Source organism: Hibiscus syriacus, unplaced genomic scaffold (genome assembly GCF_006381635.1).
Source record: "Hibiscus syriacus cultivar Baekdansim isolate YM2019G1 unplaced genomic scaffold, ASM638163v2 tig00111837_pilon, whole genome shotgun sequence".
Lineage (NCBI taxonomy): Eukaryota > Viridiplantae > Streptophyta > Magnoliopsida > Malvales > Malvaceae > Hibiscus > Hibiscus syriacus.
Genome location: NW_024063194.1, coordinates 12,060,429 through 12,071,257, shown reverse-complemented (window position 1 = coordinate 12,071,257; position 10,829 = coordinate 12,060,429). Strand labels below are relative to the sequence as shown.

The 10,829-nt window shown below is 35.6% G+C and overlaps 1 pseudogene; it reads right to left on the bottom strand.

Annotated features, from left to right (window-relative positions):
- Window positions 1–4,443: 4,443 nt before the first annotated feature.
- Window positions 4,444–7,162, bottom strand: LOC120171837 (annotated as a pseudogene).
- Window positions 7,163–10,829: the final 3,667 nt, after the last annotated feature.

The window sequence follows — 10,829 nt, the reverse complement described above, 5'->3', positions numbered from 1 at the left end:
CCTTCAGAAGATCTGATAATTCGCATCAGGGTGTTGAATCCCCGAAGATGCCCCAACATTCGATGTTGAATCTCCAAAAATGCCCCAACATTTGATGTTGAATCTTCAAAGGTGCCCCCATTGTTCCTCATTTCTTGCTTCAGCATTGATTCTAAGCATGAGATTAGTGTATGAGAGCCACATGTCATTTACCAAGATCCACTCTAAAGAGATTGTCTTGCTTTGAAAAAAAAGTTTTTCTTTCTCTTTTATTTTCAAAGTTATGAAAATATCAATTAAAAGAGTTTTGATAAATATTTGATCAAAAGTTTTGAAAATATTGTCCCTTTCACAGTTTTACAATTGAGACGAATCATAAAACTAGAGTTCATCGGATATCAAAGAATTAATTACATTGTTAACCCTTCAATAAATTATAGCTATTTGACAAGTGTCAAGATCAAAGCTATCTTTGGGAAATGGTTAAGTAAGGAAATGATAAAAAAATATCAGGTTATTGTGTTTGGTCAAAAGTTTGACATTTTTGTTTATTTGATGCTCAAATGTTTGATGGGGTAGCTTGCATGCTCCTCTACAGGAAGTGTTCTCTGACTCCCAACCTTCGTGGCCACACTCGGATTGTGTGATGCCTTATCAAGGAATTTGTGCAATAGCCTCAGCTGCATAATTTTTATATTCGAGCCTCCTTTTCAGGTTTTTAACTCGAATTCGCCTTTGGTTTTAAGACGTCATTCAGAATTTACGTCTTGAACTCCGTTTTGTTATTTTTCTCTATCATGCATTAAAGATTTTAGAAAACTTTTTACAAATAAAGATTAATCCTGATGTGCGGGATGAAATCTGAAGATAGTCTCTTCTGTTTAGAAATCCATGTATGATTAAAAGAGACTTTTAAGGCATGTAATGTAGATCAGGGTTCATGGTTATGAAAGAAAAAGATAAATAGGCTCAAACAAGTGTTTCAAGGTATTGAACCAAGGATCAATTTATTCTGATGCCTTTAATCATGTCTTGCTCAATTTGAATATGCTCGTATGTGTTTCTCTTGATTTTCTCTAGATGCTCCATAATCTTCGAGTGAAGTGATTCTGGAATGGTTGTGTCTGATCAATCTCATAATTTGAATTTCGATACGTCATTTGAATCGAGAGAATCTTTGCATATGCGTTTTGTCTTCTTTTTTCTTCACTTTTTCCTTTGTTTTTGTTTCTCTTTTTTATTTTCTCTTTGCTTTTTCTTTGTTTTTTTTCTTTTTTGTTCTGAATCTTCGCACTTGGCATTTGATATCTCCTTTGGATTGATGTCTTCACTCACGTGAACAGATTTCTTCCACCTTGCCCCCAGTGTGGAGGGTAATCCTTGGTTAGGGTTGAATCAGAAGAAAAATACTATAAGCTCAAAAGGGGGCACAAGGGATATATATTCTTCTGTTGTGAATGGATGAAGAAAGAAAGATGTTCATCATTTCATATATGGAAGTCTTCACATAGAGGTATCTCTAGGGGATAGATTTTCAGGATTGATTTTATTCATATGAAAACAATGTAATTAATGCATGCTAGAATTATTTCAATTTGATTCTTCTTTCTGCTTCTTGCTCCCAACATGTCTCAATGTTCAGGCTCCCTGCGAAATGCCCCGAGTTAGAAGAATTCTCATGTTCAAATGAACAACTCAATGCCTTAGGTCTTAGTGGTATAAAAAAGTCAATTTTGAGTCTAAAAAGACAGTGGTGTGACTTTATTGATTCAAAGAAAGGTTCAAAAGTTCAAAGGGTGGTAATGTTAAAATCTGGTCTTTTGGTAATGACCATGAATTATTTTGGGTAAAAAATCAAGGTATTTTATTTTGGGATTTTAGACAAAATAAGAGAGGTCTAATCTTGCCATATGTCAAAAATCTATAATTCTTGAAGAATTAAAAGAGTCCTCAATTCATTTAATATTCAAAGAACTAAAGATTAAAACCCGTTCAATTATTCCACCTTAAAAGGTAGCATAAATTCAGTCATTTAAAAGTTTAAGAAAACATGAAAGATTAAAAATGTGTTCAAACAAGACAATGCTCTCAATGCAAATGGTAGATGCAATTCCCCTTCTTCGGTTGCCCATGCCCCTGAATCCATCAGGTTTTGGATTTTGCACTTCAATGCCTTACAATTCTCAGAGGAATGTCTGAAGCTTCCTATGTGGTGACTGCACACAACTTCAACATCACATCCCTTAGGATATGGGGATTCTTTTCTCATATCATCCTGGCAGGCTTAGTCCTACAATCAGCTGATCAGGCTCCCACTGTACTGATTTCAGTTTTTTCTTTAATTATTAAAATCTTGCTTACATGTGGTGGCATGTGGTTAAGACTACTTCATCGAATCCTCCATGAAGAAATTTTAATGTTTATGAAAATACTTAAAAATGAAATGTAGATGCAAAATGCAAAAATACATGAAATGTTCGAGGCATTGATCTGAAAACATGTCTGTTATTATAAATAATCTTTATTGGGAAAAAAAGTGTTTTATCTTTTAAGAGACAATAAACATATTTAAAGGTACATCCAGACTAAATCCTCTAGACCCTGAAATGATTTGACTAGTTTTCAGTCTTCGTCTGTCACCGGTCGAATACCCTGTCGAACCGCTCCAGCTTCTCTGGCTAAATCGTGCAAGTGACGAGCTACTTTTTGTACTTATTCCCAGAAGTATCGAATGACTGCATCTCTGGCTTTCATCCTTTGCTGAATCTGTTCTATAACGAAAACGCCATTGAAATCCTCCATCAAAGGTATTATCTGAAGATCATTTGATTATTTCTTGAATTTGTCGATAATGATTTCCAATTCAGCTATCGTTTTGTCATCTTGTTCTTGTTGTCTTTGAAGGGACTCTCGAGGTCAGTAACCTTTTTCTCGTCTTGCCCCTACCAACTTTGTCAACCCTTTTTTGAAAAGTTGACTTTTTATGTATTCGATTGTGGGCACTATGTCTTCTTGATCGAATATGACACATAGTTGTCTTGCAGATTGTCCTCATTTTCTTTCTGAGTCTTTTCTGACTATAGCCGGACCCCTGCATTTTTCACTTCTTGTATTACAACACATTTGTCCATTAATGCAAATTATTTAGGTTTAACGAACACGTTTTAGTGGATCAACACCTTTTTTAAATGATGCAAATAATAAAAATAAAATGAAAGAAAACAAAAAAAATGAAGAACAAAGTTAGTGAGATAATGATAATAATCAAAATAATAATGAAAATAAAAAATCCTACCCCCACATGATATCTACCCCACATGCTTATTATTCCTACCCGGACATGATCTCTATCCCGCAAGTTGATTTTGAACAAGTCCTAACCGCATAAATTTCTAGTTCACATGCTTTGAACAGAAAATAAAGCAGGAAATAATCTCAAAATAGCCTAGGGTTTGAAATGAGGTTTTGGGGTAGGCTCTAATTCTATGTACTCTCACGGTTTAGGTTTTAAAAAAGGTATCTGAGTTTTCCTTGCGGTGCCCCCTTGGGCTTGCCAGACCCTTAGTCCTAAGCCCATTACAAGCTTATGTGGACTAAGTTAAACTCGAGAGGATACATTCCCTTATGCCTATGCGGTGAATAAATTCACACAAAGACATAAGGTATATGAATCCTGAAAGTTACCTGCTAGGCCTGTGCGGAGAATAAATTCTCACAAAGGCGTCACTTTCACCCTCACTTAAAAAGGGTTTGGAGCTCGGGTATAAAGCCTTAAATGGAAAAACTTTGAAAATCTGAAATCATTGAAAAAATATCAGTACAACTATTTATTTGAAAAATAATCAAAAGTAAATAATTTGAATCGAATAAATAAATTAAAATTTACTATTTTCGAATAAAAAGACAACCGAAAATTAATTCTGGTCTGACTCACTTACCTATCCCCCAGCAGAGTCGCGACCGTCTTTCGGGTAGGCCCGGGATTGGGCTTTGACTTAAATGGTTGGGTTAGAGTCGCCATCGATCATTTAAAATGATATTTAGTTAGATCATACACCACCTTACCTGATCTGCGTTTTACCAGAAATATGTCGGGCTCGGGAGTCGGTTACGATCAAGGAAGGATTAGCACACTTGAATCGCCCTTTCGGTAAAAATTAATTTGTCGGCTCTTAATTGAAAAAATTAAAAAATTAAAATTAAAATTTAAAAACCCGATTCAAATTACTTACCTTTGAACGGAAAAAAAATCTCTAAAAACTAAAAAATGTTAGATAATAAATAATAAATAAATAATAAATAAATCAAAGGAACAAATAAAATTAAAAAATTAAAATTAAAATTTTAAAAGTAATAAAATAAATGAAGGACCGTAAGAAGGATTTTCCCAAAGTTCAAAATCACTTGGAAATTTCTTTAATCTCACGCACAAAAAGCAAAAATATGCATTCCTCTTGCTGGCGACCGCCTGTCGAATGACCGCAATCATTTTGATTTTTTTATACCCAGCACAAGTTGAATTCATGCCTTAAAGTTGGAGTGAAAGCATTAGGCGAAGCTGCTTCTTCAATAGCTTTGTATTCATTCATTTTATACTCGGTTCTCTTCCGTTGTAGAAAGCCATGGTTCTTTTAACGTCGATAGGTCGATTGTCCAACGAATAAACACAAGAGATCCAGTTGTTTTCCAGTACCCATTCGTCGTTAGCCGCTTTGGCCTTCCTCCCCGAGCCTCAATCTCTTGCCTCGGAATGAAGAACCATTGCTCAGGGTCCTTATGGCACAGGTAAACTGGTAATTGTGGAAGATCGAAAGGATTGGACTCATAAATGTTGACAATGGGTATAACCCGGTCCATAAGACGGTTCAGATCCTTCCTCTCCATTTCTAGCTTGTGATGAAGATAAAATGAAACCACTCTTCTTCTGTCGGGTAGAACCGAAAACTAGGCGGCCTCTCCTCTTGTCAACGACCGCCCCGTCGTGGTCGTGCTGTTAGAACCGAGCCCCGCCAACGTGGCGGCGACGTTCGTTCAAATGATTTGTGACGTCCTCCGATTTTAAGATTATACTCTCTTTCTAGATTATCTTTAGCCTGCAACTCACGCTCCCTCCAGTAATCATCGTACTCTGCGATGTGAGCCCCCTTGTCTCCAACTTAAAGTTGGTTTAAATAATAAGCAAAGCACTAATCTCCATTCCCACTCTCATTTTTTAGAGATAAATAAGCAAACATGTGAGGTTAGTCGAACTGTACGTGCGAGGTGATGGGTGTGCACGTTCCCTAGAGGTCTACGTTCGGTTGAATTTTTGTCAGTGTTTTTGAAAATCGGATCGAATCGATCGGTTCAACCGAGAATCGTTATCTAGTCCTGTTCAATCTACACTGGTTGAACCGCTACTAGTGTACCGGCCAGAACCGCTGAATCGTTTGAACCGGACCGGCTGAAAATTGAAAAAATATGCCAATTTTGTTTTAAAAAAAAAATTAAACCAAACGACGTCGTTTGTTAAAACGAGCCAAGTCAAACTCGAGTATTGCTGAGCTCGACTCGAACTTGAAAACTTTAAAAATAAACTCAACTCGACTCAAACTCACGAGTTAAAAATTATCAAGTTCAACTCAAACTTGAAATATAATATTGAAACTTGAACTCAAAAAGGCTTGAACTCAAAAAAAATTTAGAAGCTCGATTGAAGCTTAAAATTCGAGCTTGATTGAAATGAAAGAATAGTTCAATCAATGCTCACCAAAAGACTCAATGATTTTGAATGCCAAATTACATCTATTATTTATAGAAGTTAGTTGTGATGCTCTTCTATGTTTCTTAGCCATGTCAGATTGTTTTGTTCTCATATTTTTACTCTTTAGACTTTTGGAATGCTCTTCTATGTTTCTTAGCCATGTGAGATTGTTTAAAAAAAATAAACCAAACAATATCATTTTGTTATGATTTTTTTAACCTCAAATTTATTTTTTAATTATAGTTATATAATTATATTTATTATTTAATATGTTTTACCTTAAATATTATGTTGTAATTAATTTGAATCATTTTGTTCCACTTGATTTTATGATTTTTAACTTATATATGTTATGATTTGCTTTGAATATGACTTGTGATATAAAAAATTATTTTTTATTAAATATTTTTGATATTTTTATTTAATTTTTAAAATAATTATGACGTCATCCGGTTCTTCCGACCGGTCAGACCGATTCGACCGGTTGAACCAGTGAACTGGTAGCATAGCCGGTTCGCTAACCGGATCGATTCTGAAAACCATGATTTTTGTTGCACTAGCCAAATTTTTAGGGATTTAATAGAATGGTGGGATTGAATATGGGGCCTATAAAAATAAAAATAAAATAATAATAATAATAATAATAATAATTAATTATAATAATAATAATAAATAAATAAATAATATTTTTTAAATCTGAACAAAAACGGGCGTCTATACACAATTATACATAACAAATGTAAAAATTAAAACCCAGGGGAAAATAGCTTCCATTTCCGCTAATTTTACCTCCATCATGTAGCTCAAATCCTACGACTTCCAATCCACCTTTCACACAAAACAATATTATTGTGATGGCGATGACAACAATGTACAAAATTTTATATACTAAATAAAATTATAAAAATGGTGATGCCTACCTTTATGTTATTGATCTTAACAGGCTCAAGATACTTTTGGAAAAAATTTCCCCATGCTTGAACCCTGATTGAAATCAAAGATTGAAAACACAAAATGAGCCCACAGTTGCAAAATGGGTGTAAAGATCCACCTAAAGAGCAAGAATATGTTAACACCCATCGGATTTTTTTCGATTTCCAGTATTGAGTGTGTGTGTGGGATTCATTTCGAAACAAATAAAAAGACAGAGAAAAAAATCATCAACCAAAAGTTCCTACCTTTTCTCATCAGATAAACGCTACCATCATTCAGCGAAGCCATCACTTCCTCGTATAATCGAAGGTAACCCTGTAATATTATTTCAAGTTTCGTTTTGAGGGGGGACTCTCCATTCAAGTAGAAATACAAATCAATAAAAATAATAATAGTAGAAAATAAGAGATAGGAAAGAATTTCGTTTTGTTACCTTCTTCGCTTGTTGTCCCCGTCATTGCCAGAGTATTTATCACCGGGAATAAAGGCTTCACCCGTTCGTGTCATCGTGATCGAGAGATGAGCAGTTGGGTTTCTGTTTCGCGTAACTTAGGGGGTATTCATTTGGTTTTCCAAGTTTTAGGTTGAAAAAGGTAGAGTTTAGGTCTTATTTGGGGCAGTCTGGTTATTCTCAGATCGTCAAAAATAGGAGTAGAGAAGGAATCGAAGGTCGGTGTGGGTGTTGGCCCTTTAGCGGCGGCTTAAGAGTGAGGCTAGACAGGAATCGAGGGGGTTTGTAAATCAATTTGGAGGGTTGTTTGGTTTCTCATTCGTGATAGGTGGCCAGTTGGATCAGGTATGGCCACCACGATGCGGTGGTCGGTCAGATGGCCCTGGTTTAGGTGACCTGCGATCGTGGAGAAAAATGGGGAGAGTTTGAGAACTCTCAAATGCGATTGAGGGTTTAGTTTAGAGAAAATAACCTCAGTGACCAAAAATGCCTTATAATATACGATTTTAACCAACTTTTTTTTGGATTTTCCAAAATGACCAACTAAATCGCAATGCGATCGATAATTCGCAACGCGATCTCCGGTATCGCAAATCAGTTTCCAGATTCGCAACGCGATTCTAACTATCGCATTGCGATTTTCCAAATTCGCGTTGCGATTTTCCGAAATCGCAATATGAATATGTAAATCGCAATGCGAATATGTAAATCAAAATGCGAATATGTAAATCGCAATGCGATTATGACTATCACAATACGATTCTGACTATCGCAATGCGATTCTGATTATCGCAACGAGATTCTGACTATCGCAACGCGATTCTGACTGTCGCAACACTGAATTTCAAATTCGCAACAGGTTTTAGTTTCGCAACACAAATGTTTTGGGTATATAACTATGCAACAGAAGCAACTCATAACCTAAATCCTTAAATCGTAACTCATTCCATCTCCATCTATCACTCTCTCCGGCAACAGGTTATAGTTTCGCAGCTCGTTTGTTTAGTAAAATTAATTTACAATAATGAAATCATCTAATGTTGATCATGTTTGGATAGATTTGTGTTTTGGAGGGTCATGGGAGAATGTTCATGGTGTTTTACAATATATGCCTTTACCCATGAATCTTCAACTAAAACTGTCATTAAAAAAGTTAACTTATGAAAGTCTAATGTTACATGTTGCAAATAAATTGAATTTAGAGCCCTTAAGTGGATTTAGGTTATCTTATCAGAGAAAAGGTAAAGTTTATTTGTTAATCGACAATGAAGATGTTGAACGATTCATTGCTTACATTAGTGTTTCGCAAGATGATGTTACATTGTATGTTGTTGAACCTAGAAGTAATGAAGTTGAGTTAGTAGCGGGTAGTAATCAACTAAGTTTTTCAACCCTAGTTTATGGTGCTCAAAATTTAATGGTTCCACCACAATTTAATCACCAAGAAAATTTTTGTTTCACCACATTTCTAATACCAAACACAATCTCAAAACCCAAAACCTTTCCCTAATCCAAATCCCAATCAACTTTTAGCACCAAATTTCGGTTTTCGTATTGACCAGTTAGATGATGATGAGCCAACAGAAAAAATTGTGAGTACTAGTCAGTATTCAAAATTTGATCTTGGTCAATACCCGGACTTTGATCTTGGTCAATACTCGGATTTTGATGATGTTTCAGAAGAAGAAACAGACCCTGCGTGTAATGATTTTGATATTGGTCAATACCCGAATTTTGATAATGAAACAGCCGCTGCCGAGGAAGATGTTGTTGATGATAATGAGGAGGAAGTTATGACTGTGAATGAACATGTTGAACATCCATTCTGTAATTCATATAACCCTGAAGAAGAAAAAGAAGAAGAAGAAATCCCCAAAGAAAAGTCCCCGAAGAAAATACCACGGGAGTATAACTGGAATATGCTTGAATTACTTCAGATACCGGAAGAAGAGTTGGTAAAGATATCAGTTGATTATTACACAAAAATTATTCGTATCAAGAAAGATGATTGTTTTGATACAAAGGAAAACTTGAAGATAGCTTTGTATACGAAATGTGTGGAAGATGGCTATCAACTAAAAGTTAACAAATCAAGCAAAGATCGTTTCGAAACAAGGTGTATGATTGACAAAAACTGTACGTGTCGTATGATTGCAAAGAGGATAAAAGATTGCGAAATGTTTCAAGTTAGGACTTTTATTGATAAACATACATGTTCAAGAACCCAAGTTTTTCCTCGCCATAGGCAGGCAAGCAAAAAGGTGTTGGGTGGTTTTCTAGCTGAGTTAATGTTTTTGAATGGCAGGGTATATCGGGGACATGAAATTATGACTGACATGAATGCTCAGTTCAAGATTAGTATCTCATATTCTCAAGCTTGGAGAGCCAAATGTTATGCCTTGGAATTGTTGAGGGGGTCGCTAGAAGCATCGTTTGCCCAACTGCCGGCTTATTGTCACAATTTAAAGCTGAAAAATCCTGGGTCGGTAACTTATATCAAAACAGATAGAGATAGATGCTTTGAGTTGCTGTTTATCGCCATTGGTGCTGCGGTTAGTAAATCAATATAATTTTGTTGACTCATTTTTGTTAGTTACATGCATTTCACATTTAAATGATTATATTTCTTGTGTATATGATTTTGTAGATTCGTTTGTTTATTACTTGCATGCGCCAGTTATTATAGTTGATGGAGCACATTTAAAAGGTCGATACCTTGGAGTAAACTTATTAGCAGTAGCCATGGATGCTAACAATGGGATACTGCCAATAGCTTACGGGGTTGGCAAATCTGAAACCTCTGATTCATGGACATGGTTTATGGGGCATCTTAGGGATTGCATAGGTCCTATTAGCAATATGACAATCATATGCGATAGGGCAAACTCAATTGACAACACTGTTAGAAGGTTTTCCCAGATGCTTTTCATGGGCTTTGTGGTGTTCATTTGTATAGAAATCTAAAATCAAGGTCTGCTGGTATAAAAAATCACAAATGGACATACTGGAAGGCTGTAAAAGCTTATCGGGAAGTGGATTTTAATAAGCATATAAATTGTTTAAGACGTGCTTTGCCTCAGTGTGCTCAAACACTAGAAGATGTCGGGTTTGAAAGATGGTCAAGAGTACATCAACTTGGAGCAAGATATGGTTTCATGAAGTCTAATAGTGCAGAATCAATCAACGCTCTAAGTCGTCATTCCCGAAAATTACCCATTACTATGTTAATGGAGTTTTTTCGAGCCTCTATTCAACAGTGGTACTACAAGAAAAGAAATCATGCAGGTATTATTTCTTTAAATTCGTAACTTAACATATATTTTACTAAGTATTATTTATTTAAATTTGCAGGAACATTAGAACATCGTGTTACACCATGGACTGAAAAAAGATAACGAAACGTGTTGTGAAGTCAACGTCATGGAGAGTTGAACCATGTTCAAACACTTTGTTTGAAGTACTGGATAATAACTTAAATGGGCTTGTCGATCTAAATGCAAAGACGTGTAGTTGTATGAAATGGAAAACATCTGGTTATCCGTGTGGCCATGTTATAAAAGTTGCTCTTCATCTAAACCAAGATGATTCAAGCGCATACGCTACGGATTGCTACACTACAGAAGTATATCGATAGTCAGGATCACGTTGCGATAGTCAGGATCGCGTTGCGATAGTCAGAATCTCGTTGCGATAGTCAGAATCGCGTTGCGATAGTCATAATCA